This window comes from Sphaerodactylus townsendi, linkage group LG11 (assembly GCF_021028975.2).
Source record: "Sphaerodactylus townsendi isolate TG3544 linkage group LG11, MPM_Stown_v2.3, whole genome shotgun sequence".
NCBI lineage: Eukaryota > Metazoa > Chordata > Lepidosauria > Squamata > Sphaerodactylidae > Sphaerodactylus > Sphaerodactylus townsendi.
Window position 1 is genome coordinate 59,004,611 of NC_059435.1, and position 21,710 is coordinate 59,026,320.

The 21,710-nt window shown below is 42.9% G+C and overlaps 1 protein-coding gene and 1 long non-coding RNA gene across 9 annotated transcripts in view; one reads left to right on the forward strand and one right to left on the reverse strand.

Moving 5' to 3' along the window:
• Window positions 1-9,231, reverse strand: part of MPP7 (MAGUK p55 scaffold protein 7) — a 98,210-nt gene extending 88,979 nt beyond the window's left edge. For 4 of the 8 annotated variants that reach the window (XM_048510575.1, XM_048510574.1, XM_048510573.1 and 1 more), the window contains exon 1: window positions 9,020-9,231. The gene's annotated coding sequence lies outside the window, so the exon portion shown is untranslated. Of the gene's footprint in view, window positions 1-9,003 lie in introns of all 8 variants that reach the window. The other 4 variants (XM_048510577.1, XM_048510576.1, XM_048510572.1 and 1 more) reach the window with 3 other exon arrangements.
• On the forward strand, window positions 8,927-13,407 carry LOC125440690. Its single transcript, XR_007245730.1, has 2 exons — window positions 8,927-9,100; window positions 12,062-13,407. It is a non-coding gene; the product is annotated as an uncharacterized LOC125440690 (long non-coding RNA).
• The last annotated feature ends 8,303 nt before the right edge of the window (window positions 13,408-21,710 follow it).

Below are 21,710 nucleotides of genomic sequence, written 5' to 3' on the forward strand. Positions count from 1 at the left end.
AGACTATGGACCAAAATAATGGTCACTTTCTGTTATGCAATGCACAAAGGATTAGTACAAGCAATCCAGCACTGTAAGAAGCATCCTTGCTGCATTTAACTCCACCCAACATTCTCTTTCAAATCTGGGAAAGTTAATAGGGTCATGAAACTAGTGAAAGCTAAGGAGGACAGGTAGCTTCACTGAGGACAGAGGAAGAGACAAGCATAGCTCTGCTGACTAAAAAGGAAGGAGAAATCCTTCCCTCAGTACAGCCTTGTGAATCACATGACTATTAATTCAGATGAGCCCTGGGAATCAACTTTTCCCATGGCTAGGATTCCACTGACAGCTGGATCCAACCCTAAGGGAAAAGAAACACAGATAAGCATCTACCCAATAAACCACCCACTCAAGACTTAACTTAGCTCAAACTGAAACAACTACTCTACATGGATCTGCCTTTAAAGACAACTCTGGGACTCCAGTTGGTACAGAATGGTGCAATTGGGTTATTATTAGTAGCTAGGCAGAGGATATTTTACACCATTCTGCTAGTTCAGTTCAAAATACTGGCTTTCACATGAAAAGCCATGAAGGCCTGGGACCCTCATACTTGCAGAACCAACACTCCTGCTCTCCTCAACCCCAACAGCTTTGCTCATTCGAGCAGGGCCATCTACCAGTACCACACTGCAAATGGCAAAATCAACTGCCTGCATGTGCGGATCCTCTAAAGACCCACAATTTATGGAATGGTCTGCATGAGGTAAGGGAGCCTTCCCTCTCTTTTGTTATTTTGCAGACTCTGTGTCCAGGAAGGCACTTCAACAAAGGAAATGGGACTGTGAACTACACTACTGAGCTTAATTTGCATTATCTGTTTGCTGTGTGTATTATCCTACTATCATGGCAATGTTTGTAATACCATTTTTTCATGGGGCAACATAACATGTTTAATGCTTTATTTCTGATTTTAGTAATCCTAATCCGATTACATTGTTTATTAGATGTCTCCTCCTACTGACTGCATTGACTTGCAGTATATAATCCATGTTGAATCTCAGTGAGTGAGGCTATAAACAATTTTCACTTGCAAGTTCCTTCCTAAAAGACAGGGGGTATACAATAATAAGAACATTATTTAGTTCATACTGACCTAGAGGGAAAGTTTCTACAATAATTAAGTCTGCTACAGTTTCTCACAAATTCATACCTCCGAAAATTCAAAACAGGAAATGAACTGTAGGCATGCCTTTTACAAAAAGATGTGTAAATGTGAAAAACCACAATCACATTATTGGTAAGACATTAAAACTAATGACCATGCAAATATTTAATTGCAGTATTTTCAGTATGAAGTCTAACTAGTAGTACAATAAAAGTGAAACTAGGCACTAATTCTACTATACAAATATATGTTTCAGCATGCAAGCTTTCAGAAAAATACATGATATAAAGCAAAATCTGCTCAATTTAACTGTCCTACTTGCCTGAGATGGTCTTCATCATCTATTTATTTCCAATACTACATCAAATAATTTCTGAAGAAATTGTGTCTACTGCTCTTTTGGCTATACCATCTTTTTAGTTAAACAATGTTTTCCAAAATGCATCTGAACACAGCTTTGGCAATGTTTCAGATTCTGTCCTGGAGCAGCCAGGTCCAGTAATTACCAAAGACTCCTCCAATGAAGAATTAGCTGGTGGTCCTGGCTCTTATCAACAGCCAGTAGAACTGTTATGGGAAGAAGCAAATCCCATGGGGCAAGACCTGAACTCACACCAAGAACCATTGCAATAACTCCTCAGCCCCCCAGCTCTAAGCTAGCTGTGGAAAACCACTGCCAGTCTGCTCCCCTCCCTCGTCACTAGAGGCTCAGGAATAGAGTAGGAGAACACGCAGGGCCCTACAAGACAGGAAGCAAACAGCGTGTCTGGCAGACCAGCACAGACAGATAAGGAGGAGTATTCACAGGAGCAGGTCTGAGGCAGCTGGCAGGTGCATGGCATTAGAGGCCAAGTAGAATAGTGTATACGATCAACTAGAAAGAGCATAGCTGCATGGAACAACATGTCTATTTACAACGACTTTGCTACTTCCACTCTGAAATGCCTCCTCTGTTTTGACTTTAGCTTAGATCTCTGGAATTGTGCTTTGGATTAGACTGACCACTAAGAATTCTTGGAACTTTTCATGCTTGACCCCTGGAACTGGACCTTGACAACTGAAATCCGGCTGAATGTGGACCTGGGAAACATGACAGATTTTAGCATGCCAACAGAACACATTAAAAGATATCAGTTGTTACGTTTATTAAAAGAAATGTTTCACCATCAGACCAACTGCTTGGGCTCAATCCTTATATATAATCAGTCATTTCAGAATTGTCTCAAGCTGTTTTAAGATTAACATTAAATATCTGCTATTAGTTTAAAACCATGTTTGGAGCACAAATAGAGTAATCTGAATTATTTTCATGGATATTTTAAGACATAGTGACAAGTGACTGCTCTTCCTTTGCGGCACAAAGGGGCACACCCCTGAAGAAAAGCTGGAAAAACTGGCTCCTGAGTGTCTTCCCAGTTTTCAGTCATAGGAATTTTACATGTTGTTCATCCCTTCTCACTGTAACATAGAAAAGCAGATAGCAATTCAGATCTTTCAAAGTTCTCTAGGAAGCAGCAATCAATCAAAGCCTCCCTCTCACAAACATTTAAAAAGTTGGGATTATGGGTCTTTTAAAAAAAGAATAATAAATAAATGTACTCTCCACTAATGTATAACAGATTTTCCTACAACGGTAGTCATCAGTTTAGCACCCCTCAGTGGCATTCCTGACATCCATTTGTTTCTCTGTCCTAAAGCAAAGAGCCAGCTATGGCTTTTCTTAATAGAGCAGGAGGTTCTTCAGAAGACTACAGCAAGCACCACTTTTGTATCTGCAGGGACCACCCATTCAAAAACAATGGCCTCCATCATAGCAGAATGCTTACCTTGCAATTTCCCAACATTTTGTGATTGCTCCTGACTCTTCAGGACAGCCATTCTGTCATAGTCATAAAATGGTTTCCGCAGTAGACAATATCCACTAACAGTTCCCCAAACTCAAAAACTCCATAGACTGAACAAGATTTGGGATCTCATTCCTACAACTTAGTGGCCAAATCCTGGGCTTTTAACTACAGGCCTCTATGTTTTTAAGCTAGTTTATAGTTTGCTCTTAGTCTGAGGACTATATTATCCATATCATTTTAGCCAACTCCATATTATGCTCAGATTGGTTTAACTGGAACTTGATTTGTTTTATTGTGTTGTGAGATGCCTCAAGCAGGTCTGGAGAGGCAACATACTAGTTCTCTAAATACACTGATGCTTGCATTAGATATCATTTTCTAAGAATAAAGAAGGACACTGATGAAGTCTCTTCAAAAGTTGAAAAGCCTTTACCTGCTTCCCTTACCAAAACATATTCTAAGGGACACATGGAGGATTTTTTTTTGCAATGTGAGTTGCCCTACAGATGTAATGGTCATGTTGCACCTAATCTCAGAAGGCTTGGGCAGATGAAGCAGGACCTTAGAAGACAACCATAGTAGTCAGGAAGAATTGTAAAGGATTAGGCAATCCTTTGGATATTGCAAGGACTGGGCCTAATGATTTTTCATCCAAGGACAACACCATGAAAAACTATGGCATACCTAGGCCTCAGACTCCCAGATGTCATGGAACTTGAAGCCAGCTGTGGACACTGGAACAAAAGCCCTGGAAACTTGATAGCAATCACCATAGCCTGGGATTACAGAAGGACCCATGACAAATAGTGACAATTGTCAAGGACTCCAAGAGCAGAGCAGATAGAAAGCATGGATTGAAGTACTGTTCAAACAGCTAGCTGCTCAAAGCTTCTCCGCTGCCCACAAGGCATCTGAACGCACAGAACTGACTGCAGTAATCTAATCTTATCTTGATTCTACTTTGAATGTCTACACCTGGATAGATTTTTCTTTTTTCTCCACTTATTCTTCCAATTAATCTATTCTGTAGAGAAAGAAAAAGAAAATATATAGCATGTTAAAATAAATTATTAAGTATTGTAACAGGTGACAAATGCAAGTACCTATGAGAACTACCACTTGGCTGCTTTTTGGAAGGACATGCCGATCACATGCATGGCCAGAGACTAAGGGTGCCATGCCTTTGGCTTCTTTTTGCACACAATCTTAAAGAAGAAGCAGGATAGTAACACAAGGTTACTCAACAGAAGATAACTTCAGGTAAATTTAATGACTTTTGGTCACATGGTCCTGGTGTCATGTGAGTGGTATCATGTAATTTCTTGTCACATGCTCAGTGAATTCTACAAGGTTAAACCTGGGTCCTGGATCTGGAAAGGATGAAGACAACCACTTTAGAATGCAGTGAGAACGAAGCAGGATGGCCACCATGGGAAAAATGTGACAGAAGATTAATGCTTAGCATTTTACTATACATGCAAGCAAGAAACCTTGGAGAACACAAAATTAACCAAACAATGTGTTGAGGCCATTACCTGTGGGAGACACAAAACTTGTGTACACAAGAACAGGATTTTAAAAAACCTGGGATATCTTAAAAAACCCAAATTAGAGCCGTTTCTTGCATGTGCATATCATAAAACAAACACAAATTTCATGTTCTAGGTCACCACGGCATCTAGAAATTTCATCACGGTGCCATCAGAAGCCACCCCATTCTCTTCAGGCTGCAATTAGTACATCCCACACATTGTCAACATCATAACTGCAGCACTAGGGTGAGTTCCAGGGGAAGGCCTGGACATCTCATGGAACACACCTCCCTTCTGCAGGATATTTGGGACACCAACTGGAGCCATCCAAAATTCTGCAGCTGCTATTGCAACTACAATGTTTCAGCCTGGAGATGCTAATGTTTTCTTGGAATCAAGAAGCTTACTGTTTAAGCTGAAGGGGGTAGATAGACCTCTGGATGCTCCACAGTAGGTGCTGTTGCTACTGGTTGGTGCATGTGAGGAGTTCCCTTTCAGGAGCATCAGTGCTTTGGTGGCTGCATTGCAAGGTACCATGCATCTTTTGAGCAGCATGAGGCCTGCCCAAAGCCAGAACCTGATGCTCCTTCCTAGGCATCTGTGGTTTAATGGATGGTGTTCTGGCCTTTTTTTGCACATGGCAGACGGTGATAATGATACAACTGTGCCAGTTCCAAAACACGGGCTACTGTTTCTATTTCCACACAGGACTGTACATACATAGAGAGGTTTGTGCAGGAATGCTTTAAAATATTTCTGCCCTTCTGCTCAGTTACTAAAGCCTTCTGTTGAAGAATAAGGATGAGAGGAGTTCCCAGAAATGTATAAAATAAAACAAAATATCCAGGGGTGTGTGCCCTAGATGATGATTTCTTTACTTTGAACAAGAATTGACAGATGATTTAAATATGGTTACAAATATCATATTGGTCAAGTTAATGTCATGAGGTGGCTGAAAAGCCTAGGTCCTACATTTCGGGGCTGATTCCTAGAGCCCAATAAGATTTGTCAAGGCTCAATTTATATTATTATGCAATTAAATAAGAAAAAAATTCTGAAGAAGGGTTTGGATTTATATCCCACTTTTCTCTCCTGCAAGGAGACTCCGGATGATCCTAGAAAGATACAGCAAGGTACTATTCCTGCAGCCAATACTTATTCATACTACTTTAAGTATTTCTAATAAAAAAAACGATGTACAGTCTTTGTACATAAATTGGGCAAATGACTATTTGTAAGCTTTGCCTCTCTGGCATAGGTTTCAATGAAGTCAGTATTCTGCACAGGTGAGGTAACTGAATACTTATTTTAAGAACCTATGAAAACATGTCATATTTGTGATAACCTGAATAATTAAGCTATTGGTCTCACGGGCTTAGCTACACAGTGTAAGATCACATAACAGTTTAATCACAATCACTGTTTCTCATAATTACATCTCCTCTTGACTATTCCCAGTAGCTTCTAACTTTTGAGATGGCTTAGGAAGGTGCCGAAGAGCCCAATCCAGAGTGGGGGGGGGGGCTAATTCCCCACCGGATGAGGCATGGCTTTGTGCTGAAGGGTGTGCCAACCTTGCAGGCAGTGGGGGCACCCATGCCTCCATAAATGTGGGTAGCCACAGAGCCTTTCTGGTGCAGAATTGTGCATCACTCCGCCAGCAGTGACGGCACCTATGCTTCAGGGGGTGCCATAGAGCTTGGCGGTACCTGCACCCATAAGTGCCAGTGGCCACAGAGCCTGTCAGGTACGGAACTGTACATCAGTGGGGGAGGGGGCATACCGAGGGAGGGCCCAGGGCCAACCTAAAGCGGTTTCCACCAGGCTTTCAGTCCCTAGATGCTGCTGTAGCTGGCCTCAAACTTATGCCACTATTTTCATGGCGCAAGTTCCTTTCACCTATAGGGAGGATTTTGCAGTTTTCCTCCTGCCTGTACTGCAGGGGAACCCGACAAAAGGCAGCCACACCTTCCACACCGACCTTGTCTGGATTGGGCCACTCTTTTACCTTTTCTTTTTATCTATCTACTTCAACACCTTTTTAAGAAGTATAGCTATTCTGAAATCAGAGCCCTCATTTTAGTCCTCACACATATGAAACAGTCCCACATCCTGGAAGCAGCATATCACTTCACCATTCCACCTGAAGCCAACAGGAGACAAACCTGCTCCAGTTCATAAGCCACAAAAGAAAACCTGCCCTCTGTTCTCTCAGCATTATCCTTCTCCTTTAATCACATCTCCATCCCTTTGTTTGTCCTTAAGGGTGCACAATCCAGTCACCCTCACAATGTCAACACTTACAATTACACTTCTGTTCTCAGTCTCCATAGGGCCATTGATTCCTGAATTCCAGCCTAAGTTGCCTGCCAACTGAAATCACCCTTAAATCTGTAGATATTTATGTAGCGCCTAGTGAATCATCAATACTATGAAAACCTACCAGTTAAAAGATTCTTATTCAGAAAGATATACTGCACGTTAAGCATACAAAATCTGATCAGCATACAGCAGCAGTCATTTGTTCTTTCATGCAAGGAAACACTCAAAGCTCAAATCCCAAAACTTAGGAACTCATATCTAAACACTTGACTAATTACCTGCATCAATGTCATCAGGTACGTTTTCCGATTTCTGGAGGTAGCTTAACACAGCATGAGCATACACAAAACTCGACTATCTCTCAAGACACATTCTTCTGTTTCCCTGCAACATGGGACTAATACTGGCGTACACTGCAAAGTTTAATGACAGCATATGTGAAACAGATTGAACAATTTTTTCTAAAATATTAGCATTGTTTTTTCTTATTCATAAGAACTGATTAGATGAAAATGTGGTTCAGAGCATAAGAGGAATAGGCTCTCTCAGCAAGCTGGAATCTTGACTATGATTTTTACAGAAAGCACATGGTACATAAGGTACATGCTTCACCAGCAAACAAGAACAGTGGAAACACAGTGCCTGTCAGCATACCACCTTGACCAATTTCCCATCTATTCCTACATCCCTCTTCACAAAATCTCACAGAGGAGGAGAACAGGGAAAGTGCGAACTTAAATTCGAAGCTAAACCACACTGGAGGCCAGTGCCTTCTTAAGACTAACAAAATCTATTTTAAGCTAAGGTTTTTCAGGTCAGAGCCTGCTTCATCAGATGCACAGAGCATCCATCAAAAGTGACCAAACTGGATGGACTCTGTGTGTCTGAAGTCTGAGTCACAAAAGCTCAAGCTTCAAAAAGCTGTACTGGTCTTTAGGCATTGCTGCCCTCCTGTTTTACTTTGGTACTACTGACTAACAGGGCTACCCAGATGCAATCTTTAACCTGCTCCAATGATCTACTTTCTAACCTGGAGCAATTTTACAGATGCCATTTTAGGCTGTGGAATGTTGATTTTCACAGCATGTTTTGAGGACAAGTTTTACGGCTGCTTCTTTAATTATGAATGACAAAACTTGTATAATTTAGTTATAACATTATAAAAGAGCTTCTACACTACACTTCAGGTTTGTGTGTGTGTGCTGCTTTAATTATTTCGCTGTATTTCTTTGCATTTTGTGAGCTGCCTAGAGCAAGTCTCTGGAGCAGCAGCATATAAATTTTCTAAATAAACTAGGATTAAAAGAGGCTGGGAGAAATTCAAAGAAAATTAAAATTGTGATACGGCCACCCAGCCCAAAATAAAATGCTGTAAACCACTTTGAGAGCTTCTTTATGCATGCAAAGCAGCATATGAAGAGAAGTACATAAAATCACTAGTTCACAATATGTGTTGAGAACGCTTTACAGTTGACAGATTCAGACTGGGAAATTCCTGGAAATTTGGGTGTGCAGATTGGGGGACAATAACTCCACAGAGTCCATCTGCCAAAGAAGTCATTCCCTCTAGGGGAACTGATCCCCATGGTCGGGAGATCAGATATAATTCCAGGAGGTCTCCAGGCCCGACCTGGAGGATGGCAACCCCACTTCACACTACTTGCTTTGAGGAGAAAAAGAAGAGACTGCACCACTCACCCCCATTCCCCTAATTTCGGGGGGAGGGAGAAGAAAAGGTTTTTACGTTAATTCTAAACTGGGGAAAAAACAAAAGGAATGGGGGGGGGGATAATAATAATAAGAAATAATAATAATGATAATAATAGCTCGAAATGTAATGAAAAGCCAACAAGCAGCTAAAGAACTGGCAACTGCAACATTAATAATAACAACAACAAAAACAATAAACCGTATTAAAGCAGCTCTTCAAAAACAGCGGATGAACCTGAGGGGGCAGGAGGGAGCTTCGTTCCCCCGGCTCCCCCCCCCCCCGCAACCGCCACTAGAATCGGTCGCTCGTTTCCAGCAGTGCAGCAGCTGCTCCTCCTCCTGCCCCCCCCCCGCGCCAACCGTCAGTCCGCGCGCCAGGCAGGCAGCCTCCCCGCTCAAGACAGCGATCGCGAACCCTGCCCAATTTCTGGCGCACCCTCACCGTCGCCCCTCTTCACCTCAGCCGCCGCTCCCTCCGCCTCAGCCGCGGCGACCGTCTCGTGGCGCCCCTCGCCTCCACGCACCGCGGATCGGCACGGGTGGGTTGAACTGGGCTGCGCTTGACTAGCCAGGCGGAGTCATTTCTTCTCTACAACCCCCCCCCCCTTTCCCCCCCGAGGGAGGAGTTCTGAAGCGAGAAGGTGGAGCGCGCGAGCCGGCTGCCCTGTTTGAGCAGCCGGTGCTCGGATTGGGCGTCGGCCGGCGGGGGGCGGGTCGCCTTGCGCCACCGCTCACTCCATTGGTTGGGGAGAGGAGCGTGAAAAGGCCCCGATGGACTGCTGGAGGGGCCCCGCCCAGCTGCTGTCACGTGACTCCAGGTGGAGTACAATATCTTGCTCGCTGCGTTAGCTGGGCTGCATGGTCGTCAATGGGGCATCTGTCCCTTAGAGGACAGAATCAGGCGCCATAGAGCGGATGTTGTCATCTTTGTTTCTGGTGCATTTTCCTCGATCGTGTTTGTGCTGTGAGGTCTAAGCATGCAGAATGAGCCCTGATGAATCGGAGAAGGCAGGTGGTTAGGCCGATGAGCGCTTTCTTCTGGTGGCCCTCTCTAGGTGATCCCGGGAGGTATTTGTGCCTCTGAGCATGCACATTCCATTGCGTTATCAGACTGCTGAGCCTGGTTTGTGTTTAGCTGGAGACAAGATTGCAGCACGTGGTTAGTTGCAGGGGGTCATTACTCAGATATATTTTTTAATTTTGTTTTTGGAGGTGAAAGCTGCAAGATTAGAAGGTTTAGATTTAGCTGCATATTCAGTGATTCTTGAAAAAGGTTTTCCCCAGGCCAATGAACATAGGATTGCAGCCCAGTGTATCTCTCTCTAAACCCACTGTTGCTACAGTATGGAACATATAAGAGACAACATATGTGATGTAGTCTGTAGAGTGGTAGGCTAGAACTGAACAGACCCAGGTTAAAATCCCTGCTGGCCCTGAGTCTCACTAAGTGATCTTGAGCCAATCATTATGTTTCTGCTTAAAGTAATTGATAGGGCTGTTTATGGGGCTAGACTGGAAATGGGGAGTATGCCGTGTCCTGTCCTGAGCTTCTTGGAGAAATGGTGAGTTAAAAATATGGTCAATAAATAGACCCTTTAACCATAGTAAAGGAGCCCCATGGTGCAAAGTAGTAAGCTGCAGTCAAAAGTTCTGCTCACAACCTGAGTTCGATCCCAATGGACAGTGGCTTCAAGTAAGCGGTTCAAGGTTGATTCAGCTTTCCATCATCCAGAGGCTGGCAAATTGAATACCCAGCTTGCTGTGAGTAAAGTGTAGATGACTGGGAAGGCAATGGCAAACCACCCTGTAAACAAAGTCTGCCTCGTAAACAAAGTGATGTGGCATCACTTCATGGATCAGTAATGACCTGGTGTTTGCACAGGGAGTACTGTTACCTTTTTAACCACTGTAAGGTTAAAGGGCTCCTTGAGCTGGATGGCTCCTAGAGTTTGGAATGTAATGGTTGGCACATATTCGACCCAGCTTGGATGTGATTGTGTGCAGTCTGTGCCAGTTGCAGCATTCCATCCATATGCCTATTAGTGTGATTTCTAACAGCTTGTTCCAGCACTTATGCGCAGTCACAGCCATTTGAGAGGCAGGCAGAGGTGTGTGACTGATGGGTGCCTTCATATACAAAATTCCTGTGAGGTTTCTAATAGTGCAGGAAGAATTTTGCAGGATCTTTTCCAGTAGCAGAAAAAGTCCACCCACATCCATGTGTTGGTGCACTGGGTATTTCTGCTCTACCTCAACAACATGCATTGCTATTTTTTTTAAGTACAGTCTCTCCCAAAAGAAATGTTGTATGACTATTCCTAGTGTAGACAATACCTAGTACCATTGATGGGGTATCATCATCTCGGCTGATTTTCAGGAGGATGCTTGATTAAATGAAATGCCTCCCATATACACAAGGCTTAGGATCATTTTTCTTTTCTGTCTTGACTACTCTAACTGTTTCAGCTGCAGCAGAGGCAGACTGGGGGATGAAATAGCCCAGGAACAAAACAGACCAAGTGACCCCTGCAGTCCTACAAGCCAGTACTGCAAAGGACACTCAGCTCAGACCTGGCCAGCATTGCCAATGGGAGGGAGGGTCACCTCACCCAATGCTTCTTTCTGCACCATTACCAGAAGAAGCAAAGACATGACTGACTTGGTCTAAGTTGAGTGGACCCAGAACAACTGATGAGTTATTGGGACTCCACTCTGCTTGTTTCTAGCTGCTGCTGGTTCTTTGTGTGGCAGTGGCTCACTGGGAATTTTCTCTGTAAATTAAGTGGCTAGTCCTCTCCTGAACTGCACTGGCTTTGTATTGTATGGGCTGTGTTAACTATGGGGGATTGCATAAGGATTGGTATCTACTGGCTTTCAGAGGCTAGTGGTGCTGCTTCCATACAGTCAGACTTAACAGTGCAGTGCAATACAGTGCAGAAATTAACTTTGTCTAGACAGTCTACTAAAGAAGCAGCCATAATGGGATCTGTTAATCCTCAAGTGACAGTAAATGCTTGCAAAAGTGTGTGAGTTTGAGAATGTTAAAGAGCACCCCAAAAAGGTAACTTTAGTCCCATGTTAAGCACTGGGCCAGTATTGGCCCATGGAGTGACATCATATTGTTTACTAGGCAGACTATGATTTCGACGTGGTTTGCCGTTGCCTTCCCCAGTCATCTACACTTTATTCATTTTACCGACCTTGGAACGATGGAAGGTTGAGTCAACCCTGAACTATCAACCTGAAGCCAACTTCTGTTCCCTCCCAGAAGGAGCACCCTCCCAGCTCCTAAAATGGGCCAGGGATCCTTTAGAAAGGGAATGAGTTTTGTGATGAGACCCATATTTATAATGAATGTTTACCAGTAAAAATGAACCAACCCCTTCTTTAATATATGTTATTGATTATTCAGCACAGGTGTCTTTGTAATCTAATCGGTTTTGAGGAAGTATATACCTGTAGGCAAAATAGACATCACATGACTTTTTTCTTTATTTTAGGACCATGCAGGATGTTTTAGAATATTTTCATTTGAGCAACTTTTAAGAAGATTTCCTATTCAAGCACTGAAAAACATTTGATATTAAGAAAAACTGATGGTAAAATATTGAAGAGGGTGTATGGAACAGGCTTACGAGGAGCAGAAAACAGTACTGTTTTTCCATATCTTTTGCTCATCTGGGTGTTTGCTTCCTTCTAATACAGCTTAGAGAGAGAATGTGCTGTCTTGTATCAGCCTGTGACACATTGGAGAAAAATGTATGTTGATTTAACAACCCACGCTGTGCCTCTGGGGAAAAAAATGGGTTTGGGAATGTAATAATTTGTTTTGTCCTTGTTTATAATGTTTCTTACAACAGCAACCAGTCTCTCTCATTTGGAACAGATCAAACTTTATGTTATAAGAATCTTTGGCTGTTTTTGGTACCAGGAAAGAGGGTATCCTTGGCTTGTGCTATGAAGAGCAGCTTAGTTTGCAGAAATCAGCTGATAAACTTCTTCACAGCATGCAGTTGAGCCTTAAGTGTGCATAAAGCACCGCCAAGTCGCAGCCAACTTAGCTAACCCTGTAGGATTTTCAAGGCAAGGGAATAAATTGGGTGGTTTGTCATTGTCTTCCTCTGCATAGCAACCCTGCTGTTCCTCGGCGGTCTCCAATCCAAATACCAACCAGGACCAACCCTGCTTAGCTTCTGAGATCTGATGAGATCAGGCAAGCCTGGGCCATCCAGGTCAGGGCACAAAACACTGTGGACATTTGCTAATAATAATGTTGAATTGTGGACACTTGAGTCTTTTCAGCTGCTAAAGTTTAAAGACCACGTTACTGTTGATAACCTTTAGGGAACAGTAAAAATTTTTGGCAGCCATTGTTATAAACTCCTTGCCACTTTCTTGTGTACCTCCTGTAAGCACACTACATTATGAATTTATTGTGTTGCGTAATAAGTTTTTACAAGAATAGAGTGTAATGGCACCATGCAGTGATGTACAATAAGCGCATAAAAGGTGTGCAGATGACTGATTAAACAACAACAACATTTGCTGCTTGAACATGTCTCAGGTTATATTCCATTTCTTCAGGGCAAAGTTACCCAAGAGTGACTCGGAGTACAATCCTAAGCAGGTCTACTCAGAACCCTACTGAGATATATTCTGTGGGGCTTACTCCCAGGAAAGTGTGCTTAGGATTGTACTGCCAGGCTGTCTTTGCTCCACGCCTTGATGCCAGCTACATGATAGCTGCTAGAGTTGAGTAATTGTCTCCTGAAATATATATTGCGCAAAATTCATTTGTATTACTAGGGTTATTTTTGTGATTTTATAAACCTTCTGTAAACATTAAGCTTTCAGCTTTGCTTTAGCCATTTTTTCTAGCAGTTTCCAGTACAATATTGCATCCGTCTAGAAGGGCATTGCTATACCTTGTAAGAAATGAAAAAAAAAATCAAACTATTCCAATATGTTTGAAACATTTTATATCAAGTAAGGACAGAAACCAGCATGATTATTACTAAGTACTCAGATGTACCAGGAGACCAGTAGTTATATGTATTATGGTTAGTATATCTGTTACACGCTTTCAGTACCATATTTTAAAATATTAATATGCTCTATTTATTATTTATACATAGCCGATCAAATAACTATCATGGCAGTTCGTTGGCTTTAATGCCACTAGAATTAAATTAGTGATCTTAGAAATTTGTCCAAATTAAGTTTCATCTGAGGGGCTTATGTGATGTAGGAACAAAAGAAGAGCCCTGCCATCCCAGACTGGCCAATCAGATAGACACTCTACAAGCTGACCAACATTCCGCTGCCCCCCACCCCCATTATACTGTACGAACTTTGAATTTGGAGGTAGATATCACAGTCAGTGGTTAACAGGGCCATCCTAAGCAGAATTGCACCCTTCCCTGCCCATTGACTTCAAAGGACTAAGGGTGTCACGTTGCATAGGATAGCGTTGCAAACTGTTAAGTTCTAGCAGCAAGCCTTTATTGGCATAGAAAACTGTTAAGTTGAAGATAATAGTCAGAAGAGATCATACTCAGTTCACCCAATTATAATTTTTGTTGAATTCAATCCAGTGACCTTGATTTGTTTTTCCTTGCTTAAATATATGCATTGCAAACTGGCTTTGTTCATCATTTCACTGTGACCACATGGGTACCCTCAGTATGCTGGAGGCCACAGCTGTGTACACATCCAACAAGGCTCTTTTCTGAATATATTGATCCCACCAATGCTAAATATCTGGCATTCAGGGCTAGTAAATAAACGAATTATTTACATCGTGTGTTTGGTTCTGTGTAAGCAGTTTGGTTGATACCCTTTTAAAAACACACGCATTATCCTATTATATAAAAGCCCAGCCATGGTGGTGACGACTCAGTCAATTGCCATGTGCACACAGAACGGGTAAACAACCCAAACAAAACAACGGAATGTGGTGGTTACTCATTCACTTCTCCCCCACTGCTGAATACTTCCAATCACTGTTCTGTGGACAGCTGCCAGAGGAGGAGCAGGCGCAGGGCATCAAGTGCTCCCCGTGGGAGGGTTGTGACTGCTGGTGGTCGCAACTGTGCTGTTATTGCATGGTGTTACAGGTGTCTGGGAAGAGGAACAGGCATCTGGGAACAGGAGAAGAACGCGGGTGTTACCATATCACCTTGGCATAGCAGGGGGAGTACTTATTGACAGGTATTCCTGCTTGCGTACCAGCCTAAAGGGTGATGCTGGCGTTGCAGAGATGGGGAGCCCATTCTATGGCAACAGCCATCTACAAGGAACTTCCAATAATTTTTTTTTCCTTTCTGTTCTCACGCTCTCAGCTTGCTTGCCATAGCAGCACATTTTCAGCTGTGTCCTCAACGTGAAACAGTAGCCCTACTGAATGGATACTCATTTCCAGCCACAAGAAGACCTCTGATGATATTGCCTCCCCTGATTATCGTAACCCGGATACTCTCTTCTGTAACTAACTTCTCCTGACCACCTTACAATGCACTCTATTGTTTCTTAAACAATCCATTCAGACACCTCCCAGAAGTCGTCCTAGCACCTCCCAAAGGTCATCCCGACACCCCCCAGAAGTGGTTCTGTACCCTATAATTATCCTACCCTCTAAAGGGCCAATCGCCCAGTGCCGTTGACACCTTTCTGTCTTTGTTACTGTGCCCAAAGTGTTTCCCCCTGGAGCTAGATGCTGGCCGTTTGAGTCTGGACCCTGGACCTTCTTCATGTTGCGATCATATCGTATTACACACACTCGTATATACATACTTATATCCCATACCCCTTTCTATTCCAAACCTATTTTCTAACCTATTTATATCTTAGGAACTCTGTGTGTGTGTTTATTACATTGACTCAAGTGCTTGTGAACCTCTTGCATTATATTCCTCTCTGTGGACTTTCTTCCAGGAGCTGATCTTCGTATACACTGGTATTAAAGATTCCCTACCCAGCCTCTTGCAATATTAATAAGCAGTCTGCTCTGAGCTAATTTTCCCCACATTATTGAGAAACTGCATCTCCATCCTGGGTAACAAGGGAGCTGGTGACATGGGGCTGAGGGAAGAGGAAAAGCAGGAGGGGTCACCCTCCTCAGTGGGCACCATTAACCCTTGCATGCCAATATAGGTGTTCAGGAATAGAGGATGAGGAAGGAGCTGGTGTAGCAAGACCAAAGGGAGAGGAAAAGCAGAAAGGATTCACTCCCATGGTGGGCACCATTAACTTACAACAGTTTTCTAGAGCCAGTTGTATTTGTTCATACAATGGGGTTTACTTCTAGTTCCTAATATGATAGGAGCCCTTCTGGCGTTCACAGAGACTCACCTTAATCTTTGCATGGCACCTTAATGCTGACAGTCCTACAGGTGGGATCAATCTATTGACAACTGTACTAAAGGAAAACCAGCTGAAACACTCAGGTCCCTTCTGCACATGCAGAATAATGCACTTTCAGTCCACTTCCAAAGTTGTTTGCAAGTTGATTTTGCACAGTAAAATCCAACTGCAAAGTGCATGGAAAGTGGATTGAAATTGCATTATTCTGCATGTGCGGAAGGGGCCTCTGCTATGAACAAAAAAAGGGACATAAATAGGCAAGAGTTTATTAATTTGCAAGGCAGGTTCTGCTCAGTGTCTCTTTTTTAAAAAATGCTCAGTTTCTCAAGCATTTGTGTAAGCTATATCTTGTTACTTGAGAGTGGCGCTCCTGATCTTAACTCCTCAGTAGTGTATTGATTGACCAATGTGGATACAGATGGAGGCAAAGTCAGTTAAAGGTGATAATGTGAGTGAGGATATTCAGGTTAGGACTGGAAATAGCTTAGGACTGGAAATAGCTTCTGGATCAAATTCTGAAGCATGCCTTCAACAAACCACAGATGAAAAAGCAAAACTTCAAAATAATTTTGTTCTTGCTGCTGCAAATGCAACTGAGCATCTTAACTGGAAAATGTTTTATATTTTTCTAGTATAGGAAAATTAAAACCTAGGATACTTAAGCATGAAAGCACTAGTGTCTGAGAAAGGTGGAAAAACCAAGAAAAGATTGTTGATCATCCTTAACTGATCCGATGGTGCAAATCAGGGGCGTACCGCCCAAAGGGACATATGTGGTCAAATATCGTCAGGCTGTGGCCATTTCATCACGTGGGGGGTGGAAAATCGCCCCACACACCTCGCCTCCTTTTCCCCAGGTCCAAACACTGACTTCGAGACCTTGTGAAAAAAACATTGTTTGATCGTGGTGGGGAAAGGTGGCTACCCATACGGAAGAGGAGGGGGGCTCAGATTTTGCATCGGGCTACATTTTCCCTAGGTACGTCTCTGGTGCAAATGCAATAGTATCTAAAATTAAATGTTCTGAGATCTCGTCACCTTTGCAGACAATACCAGTTGCTATGTATGTAGTGCCCAAATGTCTGTCTCTGTAGCTCACAGATGGAGAGGAGGCTGTTAGCAGGCAAATGTTTACAGTGGCATTGCAAGGATTATTTTAAGTCCTTGAACACTTAAAATCTACTCAAGTCAGTGGGACTTAAACACGTGTCAGGCAGGAGCCTGGCATCGAGTAGAGGAGTATTGCAGGGATGGGGGATAAGTCAGTTGATTAAAAATTATTTTAATTTTTCTTAGGTAATTAAGTAGAGGCACCTAGGACCAGGTGGCTTTGTCTCAGTCTTTTGACCTTAAGTCTATTTTATATTCCTGTTGTTTATATTTTCCATAATATGGAATAAAATCAGGGAAAGGGGATTATACCAAAAGACACCCCTTCCGGATGAGTGGCACCCCCATCACAAGCCTCCACCACCACTCCAAATAAAAAAAAACAAATGACACCATAAAATTAAAACCATCCTGAATACCCACATCCACAGAAAGAACTTACAATGCCTAATATCTTGAACTCGCTGTCCTCCCGGGTTCAACGAGTAAACAAATACTCACCATATACAAACACCACAATTAATAAAGACTTTCCACCAAATTTATCCAAATCGACCATGGGGGAGGGATGGGGGGAGAAAGCCTTGAGTGGGGCAGAATGTCAGGCAGGAGCCTGGCATTGAGCAGAGGAGCACCAGAGGGGATGGGGGATAAACAGGCTGATGGAAAATTATTTCCACTTTTCCTAGGTAACCAAGTGGAGGCACCCAGGGCCAGGTGGCTTTATCTCTGACCTTGAGTCCATCCTACATTCCCGTCATTCACACTTTCCATAATATGGAATAAAATCAGGGGAAAGGGAGAGGGGAGGCAAACAGAGATTAATATATTGAGATTATTTAAATATGCCAACAGAACTGACTTTTTCCCTCCAGCCACTGATATCTACCAATAAAGACTTACGTTCTGAACTTTCAAATTACAGAGTCTATTTTAAATTATAAATCCGGGACTTCACAACATGTGTATCTCTGATTAGGATTGCAGTCAGTGCGGTAAATACCCCACATTTCAAAACGCAGCTCGTGTCTTAAATCTGTTTGCGAAGGTCCTGCTTGACTCTGGGCTTATTTTTATCTGCAGAGATAATGTTCTAGATGTCTTAACCTCCTGACACTGGTGCTTTTGCAGGGCATAACTGAGATTCTTGCATAATTAAACAGCGCACTCTCTCAGGTGTCACTCATGCTATGCAAGTGTATTCTTCCATCTCTGCTTGCTGCTTCAAGGATCAGTTTACACTTGCATGGTTGCTGAGAGAAGGGTTTTCCTAGGTCACGAGGAAAAAAACCCAGAAGATGCCTTGCTTAAGACTCCTTGCTTAAAGCTGTAGTACAAATTCCAGTTGTGGAGTCAGAGATTGAGAATGTGATTGATGAAGAGCTGTACACTGCCAGAAGAGTACAGATGATCAGTAAAAGCTTTGCCAAGATTTCTATCTAAGGGCGCTTGCAAAACTAACAATAAAGTTAAAGTCCTAAAGTTATAGACCAGGGAGTAAATATATAGGAATGGAGTACATGGATGGTACTGGGATTCCAGTGCCTATAGATTGAAATTGGACATCACTATTACTACTACTTGATGCTTCATAACATCAGCAAAAAGATACTTGCCCCCTACCACAAAGCGCTTATGACAGCAAGCACGATGTAGTAGTTCGAATGGAGCCAGCATGGTGTAGTGGTTAAGAGTGGCCAACTCTAATCCAGAGAACTGTGTTTGATTCTGCACTCCTCCAAATGCAGCCTGCTGGGTAACTTTAGGTCACCGACAGTTCTCTCAGAACTCTCTCAGCCCATGCAGAGGCAGGCAATGGCAAACTACCTCTGAACGTCTCTTGCCTTGAAAACTCTACGTGGTAGCCATAAGTCAGCTGTGACTGGACAAAACACACACACAGTAGTTAGAATATTGGATTAAAATTAAAAGACCCAAGTTTGAATCTGCACTCTGCCCTGGAAGCAAGCTGGGTTACTTTGGATCAGGGGTGGAGCGAGGGTGAACTGCACCCGGGGCACGCGTGCGCCCTGCACTCCCGCCATGCCCATGCCCCGGAACACCCACGCACTTCCACGCACCTGGTATCATGCCCCACCCTCCCATTCTCTTGGCGCTACGCCACTGCCTTGGATCAGCCACAAGCTCTTGGCCTAATCTACCCCACAGGATTGCTTTGAGGATGAAATGAAAGAGAGGAAATCAATGTAACCCACTTTAGGCACCTTGGGGGAGGAAGGCAGGTTAAAAAGGAATTATATAAATACATTTAAAATGTGATAGTGGGGAGAGAGTGGGAGGATGGGAGCAATAAAGAAAGACAAGGGTAAAATGAGATAGAAGAAATATAGTTACATGCACATAAGACCTCCAAATGGTTTAGAAAAAGGGCTTCATTGCAAATAAAAAGTTGTTTTGATGAACCTTTCACATTCTATTTGGCTCTGTTTTCTGATGGTATAATTTGCAATAATTTGTGCCAATCCGCTAATTGGCTTAGAATTTTGCCATGCTGCTATAATAAAACAGCCATGTTTATTCATGTCTGTGTGGAATGACTTTTGCTATAATTCCTGTGGATGCATCCATGCAAAGATGATTTCCTGGTCATATGCATTGTTCCTGTGAGTTGCTTAAAAACAATCCTATAAACAAGATGTGATCCTTAGCGTGTCATAGGATCCTTATCGTGTCATAGGAATTAAATGAATAAGCAATGCCAGAGAAACATCTTATATATATTCTGCCACTGAATTATTCTAGAATGCTATTCAGGGGTTCAAATTTTGGTATCAGCAATAACGTTTATGAAGTTACAGCTGAGATATTCTGGGTTCTTGAAAATAGATCTAATAGAACTCCAAATTATGTGCCATGCCAGTACAGTATTATATTTCTGGAATTGCAGGATATTCAGTACCAGTCAGACAACTTCCTCTAAGTGCTTATAATACTGCCCTGTTGGAAAACTACCACTGTAACTAAGCAATTGTATGCTAACAATTAACACATTAAATAGTAGGCTTTCCCCCCTAAATTAAAGTTGGGTACCAAATGAAACTTCTGTTTTTTATTAATCCAGAGAGAAACAATTCTTTCCTACTGAAAGGAGTGGGTTGGATACAACCCACAATCTTTTTGTATCAGATAGGGATTTACATTCTGAGATGTCATTCTCAGATCATTTCTGTGGCATCATTTCATCAGGTGCAGTAGAGACCGTAGAATCATGGGTGTCAAACTCGCAACCCTCCAGATGTTATGGACTACAGTTCCCATCATCCCCTGCCAGCATAACATCTGGAGGGCCGCGAGTTTGACATCTGTGCCATAGATCATTTTTTGTTATTCTGCGATCAATGGATTGCCCCAGGACTTTTTGGATTTTCTCTATTTTATTTGGATATCGACTTTCTGTTGAATCCTGGCTGGTATCCATATTGTTAGCAGATTTTGATCCAGAAATAACTAGATCTGTTGAAAATACCTGGTAATAGAGGTCTCTTTAAAGTCTCGTTAAAATGAGTTCTATCTTGTTTATCAAACATAAAATTGTATAGGTTCGTTTCATTTATGTGCTATTTCAGGAGTTATGCATTTTATTGCTCTATATTTTGTAATGTTCTAATGCTGTTTATCCTCTTACATAATGGTTTGCATTCAAGATTTTTATAATGTTGTAATGTTGTTTAATGCATGATATTTGAGTGTTTTTATAAGTGAGGTGGCATTTAGAGAGGGTTGTGTGGAGCACATGATCAGGGCAAGCCATTTGCTTTGCAAAGCAGTCTAAAATATCCGGGCTCTCCAGTTATTTTGTGTTCAGGCAAATTACAGCCCATTAGTCACAAAAGGGATGATCCTGCATATGTTCCTTATTCTGCTAGTCTAAGGATGCGAAAGGAACGTTGAAAGAAACAAATAATCCCTGTTGGGAGCTCTGAATCCAGCAGTGGGCCTACTGGCCAGGAGATCAGTTTTGCATTTAAAATACATAGTCAACCAGTGGTGTATCTAAAGGGGACGGAAGGGCCATTTGACCCAGGTGCCATTTTGGCCCCCTCCCCTCTGCTCCAACCTCCTGATTGAACTCCCCGCTCTCCCACTGCTAAACTCCCCCCCCCCCACTGCCACAAAAAAGCCTCTCTGGGGTGCGGTCCCAGACCCCTCATCTTCCAGTAAGCCGGGGAGGAAGTCAGGAGGGAGGCTGTGCTGCTTGCTCACTCACTTGCCTTGGACCAAGCCAGAGGCACTCTGAGCACAGCTGGTGAAGCCTAGTATGACAAATCTCATCACCCCGGGCCTCACCTGCTGTGCTCAGAGTGCCTCTGGCTTGCTCCAAGGCACTCAGGGTAGGCAGGCGAGCAAGCAAGCAGTGTGGCCTCCCTCCCAGCTTCCTCCCTGGCTTACTGGAAGTAAACTTAGAAGAGAAGAAGAAGAGTTTGGATTTATATCCCCCTTTTCTCTCCTGTAGGTAGACTCAAAGGGGCTTACAATCTCCTTGCCCTTCCCCCACTCACAAACACCCTGTGAGGTGGGTGGGGCTGAGAGAGCTCTGAGAAGCTGTGACTAGCCCAAGGTCACCCAGCTGGCATGTGTGGGAGTGCACAGGCTAATCTGAATTCCCCAGATAAGCCTTCACAGCTCAAGCAGCAGAGCAGGGAATCAAACCTGGTT